This window comes from Microtus pennsylvanicus, chromosome 16 (assembly GCF_037038515.1).
Source record: "Microtus pennsylvanicus isolate mMicPen1 chromosome 16, mMicPen1.hap1, whole genome shotgun sequence".
Taxonomy (NCBI): Eukaryota; Metazoa; Chordata; class Mammalia; order Rodentia; family Cricetidae; genus Microtus; species Microtus pennsylvanicus.
This window is the reverse complement of record NC_134594.1, coordinates 10,536,084-10,549,317: the sequence shown is the minus strand read 5'-3', so window position 1 is coordinate 10,549,317 and position 13,234 is coordinate 10,536,084. Positions and strand designations below refer to the sequence as shown.

Here is a 13,234-nt window from a genome sequence, read left to right as displayed (position 1 = left end):
CCCAAGTGCTGGGATTAAAGGCGTGTGCCACCGTCTTTGGCGACAGTGGAACCAAAGTTCTTTGCAAGACAACTCTTCACCTGAAGACAGTTCTGAGCTCCCTTTAGAACTTCTAACAAGGGGAAGCGAGCAGGATCCCAGTTCATCATGAGAAATCAGAGGACCTGGCCTCACTCATTTAGCCAGCTCCAGCTGGAAAGGGGACAGGAGTTAAGAGAAGCCATCTGGAGTTTCCTATGCTATGAACTCAACAGACAGGACAACCGCAAACTCGCTGTAGACGACACCAAAGTTGACCCCTTCCACACCTTACCTCTCTGCTGTTAAAAAAAGAGAAACTGGCTTTTTACATCCCTCCCCCTCCCTGTTCCGGTCCCAGGGATTGACTCCAGGGCCTTGAACATGACAGGCAAACACGTGGGAGCCACGTCACAATCCAATGACAGGCAAACACGTGACCCTTGAGCCACGTCACAATCCAAGCCCTCTAACTTTACTTCTAAAAAAAAAATCAATTCAGAAGAACATATTACATATTACACACACACACACACACACACACACACACATTCATGTTAATCTTTTCTTCTTATTCAACAATCATTGCATTCTGGACAGCTTCTATAATGAAAGAACTTAGCATGAACACCTGGACAGACTGTAAGGCATACCTGGGCAATCCCAGAGGCTCACCAGGGAAAACGAGAAAATCGCTGATTTGAGCCCATCAAGATGGTATGAGCCTAGAAGTCTCAAGAAGGACTTGAGAGAGGGAGGAGGATTATAAATTCAAAGTCGTCCTCAGCTACCCAGTAAGCCCAAGTCAGCCTGGGCTACATGAGAGGGGGAAAGAGGGAGAGAGGGAGAGCAGGAGGAAAGAGGGGGAGAGAGGAGGGGAGGGAAAACAAGCAAAGAAAGGAAAAGACAGCATCAAGGATTTTTATTTTTTGTACCATGCATATGATTGCCTGCGTTTAGGTTTATGCACCACATGCGTGCCTGGGTGCGTCTCTGGAACTGGAGCTACAGATGGCTGAGAGCCGTTATGTCAATGCTGGGAACTGAACCTGAGCCTTCTGTAAGGCAAGCAAGTGCTTAACCACTGAGCCATCTCTCCAGTCTCACGTCTACACTTTTAAAAAGCAACTCCTTAAATCCGATGCTACAACCAATCACCGATGAACAGGGCACGTGCACAGAGAGGGGTCAAGCAGGGAGCACTGCAGCGACCAATATCCAAATGAAACTCTTCCAAAAATAGGGGAATGCAAACTAAAGTGAGGTAAAGTTTCACCCCTGTAATCTGTCAGGAGCTGGTAAAGCTGATCACAAAGCTCTACTGGGACCCTGGTGGCCAGCTCCTGGAAGCCCTTGGGCAGCCTCTACCATGTCATGGATGGCATGGGTATCTTTCAATCCGACAATCTGTTTCCATTTCTGGATGCAGAAGCCCCAAATGCAGATACTCTAGTGCCTGCACCCCAGAACAGGGTGCCGCTGTTCAGAAGGTGTCGAAATGTAAATCAATCACAACAGACCTGCCTCTGGCAGAGTGGGTGAGGGCAGTGCCACACAGTGTTAGACACAGCAACAAAAGCCAGTGTTCCGATTAGACACGACATAGACAAGTCAAAGAGAAAAGCCCGGCACAACGTCGCTTACAGAATTTTAAGAAAAGCAACAAAAACCAAACAGTGTATTAAGATGTATGAATATTGCCAGGTGTACAACTGTGATCTCTGTCTGGGGAGGTGGAGGCAGGAGGATCAGAAATTCAAGGTCAGCCTTGCTTGCATCTTGAGTCTCAACGTCAGTCTGAGCCAAAGGAGTCCCCCTAGCTCAAAAAACCCAAAGGAAGAACAAGTATAAATATGCACTTTAACTTCTTTAAGGGAAGGAACACAACTTGTCGCAGGCAGTAGCTCACAGTCTGATTCCTCCGCTGTGCAGCGATTACAGTCTGAATGCTACTCATAACCAAGCAAACTCCGTCCAGCCCCCGAGACTCCCTGGGAACCACGAGTTAAATGCAATGAAACAAAACACAAGGAGAACAGAACGTGAGGCTGAGACAAGTTGTTTGACAGCGGGGGAAGGCTGGGATTGCGGTCCACACACACCTGGCACCAGGCAACACCTATCCTCCACGATGCCCCTTTCCAAAGGGCGTCTCCTTCAGTCTGCTGGAGTACGAATCCCACCTCCTTCCCTTAAACTCTATCTCTGTGACCGTCACAATATCCAGCCTCTCGCACTCTCTTGGACTTGACTGTTCATTCGCTGTTTCTTGGTAGCCCCTTGCTTCATTCATTTCTCAGATTCCAGGTTCACACAGCTAATTAAGAAACTCCCCTCCTGGGAAGAAGGAAAGATGAAAAGGAATCTGAGATACATATGAGACACCTGGGGGCTGGGAGATGACTCCGTTGGTAGAGTGCTCGCCATGCAAGCTTAAGGAGCTGGGTTCCAGCCCTCAGAACCCACGAACAAAAGTCAGTGGGGAAGGTGTATTTCGCTATTCGAACACTAGAGAGCTGGAGCCAGGCGGTTTCTGAGGCTCATGAGCCAACCTGCCTAGACTGATCATTAAGCCCCAGACCAGTGAGAGACCAGGTCTCAAAAAATAAAGGTGCTCATTGTCCACTATGTTCAGCAAGTCCGGTTTTATCCCATGCTTTTTCAGACCCAGGCCAGCTGGCCTTGGTGGGTTCCCGATAGAACATCCCCATTGTCTCAGTGTGTGGGTGTACCCCTTGGGGTCCTGAGTTCCTTGCTCGTGCTCTCTCTCCTTTTGCTCATGATTTGGACCTTGAGATTTCAGTCCGGTGCTCCAATGTGGGTCTCTGTCTCTGTCTGAACATAGTTGACAGTGAGGACTACTGAGAACTCAAGAACAATGGCAATGGGTTTTTGATCCCACTGCACGTACTGGCTTTGTGGGAGCCTAGGCAGTTTGGATGCTCACCTTACTAAACCTGGATGGAGGTGGGCGGTCCTTGGACTTCCCACAGGGCAGGGAACCCTGATTGCTCTTTGGGCTGATGATGGAGGGGGACTTGATCAGGGGAGGGGGAGGGAAATGGGAGGCGGTGGCGGGGAGGAGGCAGAAATCTTTAATAAATAAATTAATTAATTAATTAAAAAAATAAAGGTGCTTGAGGGATGACACCGGAGGCTGTATTCTGTGCACACACACACGTGCACACCCCCCACACTTACGTACATATACACTTGTATCTACACACATATAAACACAAACCCATGTACTCACAATGTACATAAGACATTCATGCTTCCTCTCTGCCCCCCACTTTCCACGTGTAGGGTGTATTTCTGCATGTTTTTAAGTGTGCGAGAATCATCCCGATGCGCTTTTTGACCTGATTCACTGACACAGGGTCTCTCAATCAAACCCAGAGTTTGCTGATAGGGCTGATCCTGGCAGCCAGGCCGTTCTGACGGTCCCCTGGCAATGCCTTGCCCACCCTGTATATGTAGGGTCTGGGGATTTGACATCATGCCTATTTGGCAAGCATTTTTAAAACTCTGAGCTCTCTCTGCAGCCCTCACACATCCCTTCTGAGAAGCAGAAATGCCAAGTGTGATCTGCAAAGATTTTCCCCAGTGGTGAATTTGCTCAGCTCGAACTGGAGCTGTGCCTGACAATTAACTGTAGAGGTGGGACTGACGTCAATGCGGCGAGCTGAAATTACTAATTTTTTACAAAAGCATTTGATAGCCGTGGTGCTCTTCAGATTGCCGCAGCTTGACTAAGTGTCTCGGCACTGAGTACCTGGTTCCTCCAGAAATTTTAGACACCTGTCACAGACTGAGAGCGCCGCAGAGCCTCCTATCAGGTACCTCTGAAAAGCCCGGCTGTGCCAGTAACATGGACCAGAAGACGCCAATAAGCCATTGCAGCCACACAGATTTATTAGTAAGAGAAAGCAAGACAGCTGTGTAATACAATGGCCTCCTCACAGCATGTCTTACAACATCCACACAACTTTTACCACAGTGAGGCATTCTGCTGTCTGCACAACGCCGCTGCTGTGGCAGTCAAGGGCCTTTCTGTCTCTCGGAGACGAAAACCTGCAAGCTCTTAGCTACTGAGAATCTCCACACAGACTGCAAAAGCTCACATGAGGCATGAAAGACACTAATTAGTTATCGCGTGTGCGGTACGGGTGTGTCGATGTTCTCACACACGTATGTGTGCAGTGCATGTATTTGTGGGGGTACAGGCAGTTGACAACAGGTGTTGGTGTACTCATGTATGCATGTGTGCGGTGCACGTATATGTGGGTGTGCAGGCCCCAGGTTGACATCAGGTGTCTTCCTCAATCACTCTCCACCTTTTTTTTTTTTTTGAGACAGGGTCCCTCCCTGAATCTGGAGCTTGCCTATTCAGTTAAGCTATCTAGCTGGTGAGCCCAAGGGATCCTCCTGTCTCCTCCCCACCACTGGGACTACACTGCCTCAACATACTGTTACGGACCATAGATGGACCTGGGACAGCAACCCACACAGGTAGGAACGAACACTTCTGTAGTAGAATGCAAGGGAATACACAGTAGGCAGTCCTCAGAGCAACGCCACGCTGGGCAGTGCACACTAGAGCCCTCTGTGCGACGCCACGCTGGGCATGCACACTACAGCCCTCTGTTGACAAATTTCAGTTTCCTGAGATAACTGTCTAGCGCATTCCATTCATTTATTTAAGGAGAGGGCTTACTATGGTAGCCCAGGCTAGCTTAAGCCTTGTGAGTACTGAGTTCATAGGCATGGCTTTAGTTCACAGAATTCTAGAATAAAACTGCCCACTCTACACCTTAATTGCCCTCATTAATACTACCGCACATGCCAGCTAGGGAACAGAGCCTCGCCCAACTCTAGGTCAGAACTGGGTCCTAATTTCACATCCCCAGATAGGGAAAGTACAGGATCTACACCAAGTCCTAGGCAAAGCGTTCTGGTGAGGGACTCACAGAAATTAGGGAAGGGCTGGGGGATGGCTCAGGAACTACGAGGGCACACACGACACCACACGAATAAATCATCTTTGTAAAAGTTAGGAAAGAACGAGTCCTAAATCAAGCCATTCACTATTAAATTCCCACTTAAAATACTAGAAATTGCCAGGCATGGTGATATTTTAATTCCAGCACTCAAGAGACAGAAACAGGAAGATTTCTGTGAGTTCAAGACCACACGTGTGTGTGTGTGGAGTTCCATCTGTCTGTCTGGAAAGATGGCACAGGGAGCAAAGGCACTAAATTTATGTGATCCCTGGGACCCACATGGTAGAAGAAGCCTAAGTAGTTGTCTGCATAGTGGTACGTACACACCTCCATCCAAACATGTAGATACACAAAATAAATGCAATTAAAAATTTAAATAGTTATAAAAATCCTAAGACCCAGTCATGATTTGCTCTCTGACCATAGGGATCAGTCTCCTTGTGCACAAAATAGATAGAGCACACCGGGGAATGGAGCACACCGGGGAATGATGAATACAGGGGAATGATGAATACAGGGGATTGGTGAATACAGGGGATTGGTGAATACAGGGGAATGGTGCACACCGGGGAATGGAGCACACTGGGGAATGATGAATACAGGGGACTGATGAATACAGGGGAATGGAGCACACTGGGGAATGGCACTGGGGACACTTGCTGGAAGCCTACCAACTATTGTTTTGCTCATAAGCAGTGTACCAAAGGAAACCATCTGGCACCCATGACCCCTGCCCCAGAACATCAGCATGAAAACGAGGTGCATCTCGGTGAAGCGCGTGGCCTCCAGTAGTGTCTGGGCACGCCACCCTCACTGCGTCTTCCCACCCGAAGTTTTCAGGCTCTACCGTCTGATCATCTCTTTCCATCCTTTGTGTCAGATTAGGACTAATTTGACCACTTGCCTAAAATTAAATATAAATACATATATTTCCTTCTTGACAGGGTCGTACTATGTAACCCAGGATGGCCTGACACTCACAGAGATCCACCCACCCCTGCTTCCTGAGTGCTGGGGTTAAAGGTGTGTGACGCCACATCTGACCCATAAAATTAGAAATTTCAAACTGACTTCTTTTGAAAGAAGGTCTTGAATCGCCCTGGCTGGTCTCATGCTTACGGTGTAGTCAAGGATGATTTGAACTTCTGGTCCTCCTGCCTCACCCTTCTGAGTACCAGCACTACAGCACGGGCCACCGCACCTCGTTTTCTGCAGCAGCGAGGACCGAACCCAAGGCTCTCTGCACACTCGGCAAACATTCTACCAGATGAGTTCCCAGTTCAATGATTTCTTTAAGGGAACCAACCATCCAGTTTGTGACCTGAGCTTTCCAATTTTTGTTTCTCTCTGGTGAACTACGACTCACACATGCTTGTTAGAACCACCTCCATCTGCCAGGCAGTGGTGGCACACGCCTGTAATCCTAGCACTGGGAGGCAGAGGTAGGTGAATCTCTGTGAGTTCTAGGCCAGCCTGGTCTACAGGATGCGTTCCAGGACAGTCAATGCTACACAGAGAAACCCGGTCTCAAAAAACAAACAAACAAGCCAAACAAAAACAAAAGAATTACCCAACCAGAGGGCAGCCAAGAGAAAGGTAGCTGTGTAAAGCACTGGAAAGTCACCGGCTTCCAGAGAAGCTGTACAGCATCGCTCCACAGTGCTGGGGGAGTCTCTGTACAGCGTCTGGTACATGTCAAATAGCATTCGTCAAACACAAGAGCTGGAAATATGAGTGCTTACACTCATCCGGCCAACCACGTCCTTATCCATCCATCCATCCATCCATCCATCCATCCATCCGTCCACCCATCCAGTACCTGTGTCAACCATGAACCAGGAATATTCCCGGCTCTGGAGTTACAATAATCAAGAACCAAGCTTCTTATTGCTGTGGTACTATAATGGATAATGTTAGCCACCTGAAGATGAGCATCTAGGCATGCCTGTGGGGATTATTCTGATTGTGTCAACTGAAGTGGGCAGGTCCACTCACTGTGGGTGGCACCATCGCGGGGTCCTGGACTATAAAGACGGGAAGCAAGCTGAGCAGTAGCACGGACGCTCTCCATCCATTGCTCTCTGCTTCTCTGCAGCCTGTACAGTGACTAACCACCTCAAGCATCCGCCGCTGCGGTTTCTCAGACAGCAACGGGCTGCAGCTCGAACTGTGAGCTGAAATAAAACCCTGACCTCCAACTTGCTTTTGTTAGAATATTTCATCATAACAAACAGGGCAGCCACTAAGCCAGGTCCTCTATTCTCGTCTGTTTAGGAAATGAACCCAAAGTAACACGACCCGACTTTAATTACAGTCAAAAACCATGTAGGAAAACACCCAAAGCTAGATCACGGGTGATTAGGGAGGCTGTTTTAAAGTAAATCAATTTAAGTAAAGTTGAATGCTATCAGGAAATGAGCCATGTCTTTCAAATGAAAAACAAGCCAGGCATGGAAGCACACACCTATAACGCTAGCACTGAGTCAGAAGACTTGCTACAAGTAAGAAGGCAGCCTGCATACACAAGGAGACAGTTTCAAAAGAAACTATAATAGAGCTGGGGGTGTAGCTGGGGATGGCAGGATGCTGGTCCCAGGCATGAGGCCCGAGGCAGAACAGGAAAAACAGAGCCTCAAAGGCAACCAACCTGGATCAACAGGCAATGTGATGCTGAAGGAAAGGGAGAGGGGAGGGAGGGTAGGAAGTGGGGGAGGGGGTCAGTGGCCGGTAGGCCTGCTTTGGGATCATGTACGCTTCTCGTGTACCTGGGGATTTTTTTCTTTTAATGGGCTGATATTATTCATTTTGGTGCTTGAGTTCCTCCAGACTGGGCTATGGGGAGACTTCCACGCTACGTCCTTCTGAAATTCCCCAGCACTGCTTGCAACTCTCTGTACTTCGTAGCACAAAGTTCAAGGCTCACGCTAGAGCTTCCCCGTCCCAGCTCCAGAGTCATTTAGAAAAGGGACTGGCCATGCTCACGGCTACTTCAGTGTCATGCTTCCAGGCTTTCACCAGCCAGAGCTAAGGAGTGTGTGTGTGTGTGAGAGAGAGAGAGACAGACAGAGACAGAGTGTGTGTGAGAGAAAGAGAGGAGACAGAGTGTGTGTGTGTGTGAGAGAGACAGAGAAGACAGTGTGTGTGTGTGTGTGTGTGTGTGTGTGTGAGAGAGAGAGAGACAGAGACAGAGTGTGTGTGTGTGAGAGAGAGAGAGACAGACAGAGACAGACAGAGAGACAGAGTGTGTGTGAGAGAGAGTCTGTGTGTGTGAGAGAAAGAGAGGAGACAGAGTGTGTGTGTGTGTGAGAGAGAGAGAGACAGACAGACAGACAGAGACAGTGTGTGTGTGTGTGAGAGAGAGGGGGGGGGAGGATATGTGTGTGTGAGGAGAGGAGAGAGAGAGAGAATATGTGTGTGTGTAAGGGGGGGAGACAGTGTATGTATGTGAGTGAGAGAGAGAATATGTTTGTGTGAGTGAGTGTGTGTGTATTGTATGAATGCAGTACGTACACTGCAAGTGTGTGCATATTCATGTATACAAGTGCGTTTACATCTTTTAATCATAGGTTCATACTGATGTCATTAGTCTCAATCGAATGCCAGATACTTTTTCACTGCCTCTTCCTTATCTCCTTCCACCCTTCCTTTCTAACCTAAAACATGCTGTGCAGTCAAGGGTGATCTAGAGCTTCCGACCCTCTGTTCCACCTCTCAAGTGCTAGGATCACAGACATGTGCCACCACACCTGATTATAGGGTGCTAGGGGTGGAAGCCAGGGCTCTGGCATGCTAGGCAAGCACTCTACCAACTGAACTCCATACTCAGCCCTTAATTCTTATTTTCTGTCTCGAAGAGTAAAATGTCTAGCTCCTAAAATATCAAGCTCATTCATTGTCTTTGTTACTGTTCTACTGCCATGAAGAGACACCATGACCAAGGCAACTCTTAGAAAAGAGTTCAATTAGGAGCTTGCTTACAGTTTAAGGATCAGTCCATGGTTATCATGGTTGGAAACAGAGAGGCATGGTGCTGGAGCAGTAGCTGCGAGTTTTACATCCTGACCAGCAGGAAGGAGGGAGGGAGGGAGGGAGGGACGGAGGGAGGTGACAGACAGTGGGCCTGGCATGGGCTTTTGAAACCTCAAAGCCTACTCCCACCACCTCCTCCTACAAGGCCACACCTCCTCCGACAAGGCCACGCCTCCTCCGACAAGGCCACACCTCCTAATCCTTCCCCAACAGTTCCACTAACTGGGGCCCAAGCACTCAAACACACAAGCCTAGGAGCCTATGGTGGCCTTTCTCATTCACACCACCACCGTCATCTTCTTACTGTGACTGTACACACACGATGGCTTCAGGACGGCTGTACTGCTGCCATGCTAGTAAGAGCGACCTGCAGAGTTCAAGCTTTCCTTCCCCAGTGGTTGGTCCTGTGTTCAAACCCTACCTGGGTTAAATGTTTTCCTTCTGATGTTAGGTTATTCGCTGTGTATACTCAGTTATGGAGTCTAAAAAAAAAAAAAGAAACATATCCTACAGCCCCCCCCACGTGTTGATGTGTATATGTTCATGTCTGTGTATAGATATGCAAACGTGTGTCTGGAGCCCGAGGAGGCTGAAGGTGTTGAATCTCCTGGAATTGGAGTTATGGATGGTTATGAACCACCATGTGGGTGCTGGGAGTCAAATCCAGGTCCTCTGCAAGAGCCCCTCCCCACGGTCATTAACTCATTATGGGGTGAACATAAACAAGACTAACACGTTTGTTTCTGTAAACAGAAACACTTAGGAAAGGTCTGTTCAGAACAGTGCCAATCTCCTACCCATCCAGGCTACTCAGTTCTTACCTCCCTCCAAGGGGGCTGTCTGCCTTGTATTTATTTTTGTTTTCTCCAAAAAGGCCGGTCTCAGGGCCAATGAGATAACTCAGCAGGGAAAACACTTGTCAACAAGCCTGAAGATCAGAGTTCAAACCCCAGGACCAAAGGGAATGACTCCTGCAAGTTGTCCTGTGACAAGCACAGGCGTGCATTCACTTGCTTACATGCATGCACATCTATGTGAGCGAACACACACACACACGCATGCTCGCGCACACGCACACAGAGTAATAAAAGGTTTTTTTTTTGTTTGTTTGGATTTGTTTGTTTTTTTGACAAAACTATCCCACTTTGCTTATCTGTTGCTAAAACACTTCCCCTGAGTAACCACGAGAGGAGAGGGTTTATTTGACTACACTTCCAGGTCACAGTCCATCGCTGAGGGAAGTCAGGGCAGGAGCTCAGGCTGGAACTGAAGCAGAAACCCCAGAGACTGGCAGCTTGCTCCTGTGACCACTTCAGCTACCTTTCTTACACAGCGCAAGCTCATTTGCCTATGGATGGTGCCCAGAGTGGGCGTGGGCGGGCAGATTCCAGAGCCACCTGAAGCAATTAGCGTCACCAATTAGCAATCAAGAAACTGTCCCGCAGACATGCCCAAAGGCCAAACTGATGAGGAAATTTCTTTCGGTTCCTCTACCCAGGTTCCACCAGTTGACAAGGAAGATTACTCTTTCTCAAAGAAGAGCAAAGTAAGACTGCAGTGCCTGGAGAGACGGTTCTTTCTTAAGAGAGCACACTGCTCTCCAAGACACAGACAGTGCCGTTGCCAACACCCAAGTGGCTCACAAAGGCTTGTAATAATTCTACCTCCAGGGTATCTGAAGCTTCAGACCCCCTAGGTCCTGGCACTCAAGTGCCCAGAAACACATGTAATTTAAAATGATTAAAAAAAAATACTTTAAAAAAGAAATAGGTCAGTAACTTTGGTAGGACACAACATCGAGGGGGGGGGAATGTGTTTTAAGTAGATGCAACAGAACATAACAGACTAAGGGACCGACAGAAACTGGACACGTAGAAGCTTCAGGGAAACGGGATGGTGGCAAGAAAAACAGCTATGAGAACAGCTCCTGGCTTACCGCAGGAGGGACAGCAACCAACTCCCGCCTTAGGAAGCAGGCTGCCATCCAGTTTTGATGTTGGGAGACAAGGCTTGCTATGCAGCCCAGAAAGATCCCCTCTTACCACCCTCCTGCCTCAGCTGCTATTGAGGGGGATCACAGGGGAGCCCCACAAAGCCTGGAGTTGCTTGCTACCCTGTTTCCACCTTCCCAAAGTTGTTACAGTTGCTTCTCCCAGCCCAAGTTAAAACAGGCATTAGTTTGGAAGGACAGTTAAGTCAACACTACGTTTTAAATGCCAACAGAGTAACTTTGCCCTAGGAAGGCGGACACGGATCCAGGGATGCCAGGGAGGAAATGGCTGATGGTTGGCGGTACAAAGTCACACTGCTAAGTGGTACCAATCACACCAGAAAAAAAACAGCACAGGTTTCTGACATGTCTAGGAAATTTACGTATACATTAATGAGTAGCTGAGGTTCGCCTAGAACTAAATGAATGCATTCTAGAGAGAAAAGCAGGCGCTCTGTGGTCAGAGGGCTCTTGCCCTGAATCCAACCAGAGTTAACAGTTTCAAGATTTCAGCGAGTTATTGAACATCTCCTTGCCTGTGGAAGGTGCAATGTGTCCTTTCAGAAGTGACCGAGAGATGACAGAATAGCACAGTTCACTGCCCCTGGGCCAGGACAGAGCTTTGGGGAATAATTCCATCATTAAACCAGATTAAACTAGTCAGCAAGGTAAAGAAACTAATAACCAAGTCACCCAACTTAAATAACATGCCTGAAAGGAAACAGGGAATTCATCCAATCTCCAGCATTTTGTCGTAATGGCATAAAGATCTCCAATACTCGGCTTCCATTCTCAGTTTTGAAAGTGTCCCAGGATCTATTTTTAAAGTGTAAAAATATACACTGATATGCTTATTCATAAAAGACCAACAACTCAAAATTGCTTCCTGTCTAATGATCACGGGCTTAAGGCACGCCGTCAAGCGAAGCACAGCACACAGGATCAACGTCTAAGAACCTGCAGACACAAGGGGATCTGGCAATATTCACTATATGACATTTTTAAGTTTCTATTTCGGTTTCAGCAAACCCAAATGCAAAATGAAAACCCCTTAAATGCTCTTAATCAAAATATTAAAATATAACAGTAAACTTTCAGAGACAGCAACAAACACTGGCAGAGACGAAATGTTATACAGTTTGCTCCACCCCTGCAAGAGACCTTATTCCAGGAGCATGTGTCATACATCATATCCAGATAAACTGGAAAATACAGAAGGTCACCGTCTCACTTCGCGATATTGAAAGGGCCTAATACATTTCGAAGTCTTAAGACAATTCCCTGGTAGGGTGCGGGTCCACACCAGGCTACATTTCTGCCCTTTATGGAAAGAGGGAAAGAGAGAGGAGCAGAGAAAACAAAATCGCCCAGCACTGCTACGAAGCCGTCTCTCAACTTTGAAAATGCAGTCTTTCCTTAGTGGAGAGCAATACACGCATGCCACACACAGTACACGGCAATCATTTGTGTTCTGAAGCAGAAGGAGACGCTGGGAGAAGACAAGGAAATGCTTTTTCCTGTTCTAAACTTGCAAATATCCAAAATCCGTTATCGTTCCTCCCCCCTTTAAAAATAACTAAGCAGAGAGCATCGTATCGGTCCAAAAAAACCAAAAAGCCCCCCAAGACAAAACAAAATCCAACAAGGCTCCAGCAGCCGGTGGAGTACTTGGGGGGCTACGCGCCCTGCTGCCATCACCATCTGAGCTCTCCGGGCGGCCGCACCCTCGAGCTGTCCCGGGCCTCGTCGAGCGCCTAGGAGCCCGCGTCTACTCGGAGACCCGCAACGCGCCGCCCGCGTCCACACGGTAGTCTACCTACCTGGAGCCGGGCCGCCACCACCGAGCTGCTGCTGGGTGTTCGGCTGCGGGGAGCGAACCGTGAGCAGGCTCCGCCACACGAGACGGCGGCCACACCCAGAGCCCTGCACGCCGGACGGGGCGGGGACCGGGGCGCGGCGCGCGGGGCGGGGGCGGGGGCGCGCGAGGCCGGGGAAAGGGTCTGGGAACGCGCTGAGGCTGCAGCGCGCGGGGCTTGGGTGGGAGCTGGCGGGAGCGAGCGCGGTCGGAGCGGGCGGGCGGGCGGGGGGCGCTCGAGGGAATCGTAGACCCCAGAGCGCGATTGGCCTGGGTGGAGGCTGCTTGGTGCGCGCAGGACCAGGGGTGCCTGTGGCTTAGTGGGGAGGGGCTGGTGGG

At 48.9% G+C, this 13,234-nt stretch overlaps 1 protein-coding gene across 1 annotated transcript in view; it reads right to left on the bottom strand.

Annotated features, from left to right (window-relative positions):
- The window catches only part of Gnb4 (G protein subunit beta 4), a 45,080-nt gene extending 32,081 nt beyond the window's left edge, over positions 1-12,999 (bottom strand). Inside the window, exon 1 of the mRNA XM_075950625.1 lies at positions 12,861-12,999. The gene's annotated coding sequence lies outside the window, so the exon portion shown is untranslated. The remainder of the gene's footprint in view (positions 1-12,860) is intronic.
- Between the last annotated feature and the right edge of the window lie 235 nt (positions 13,000-13,234).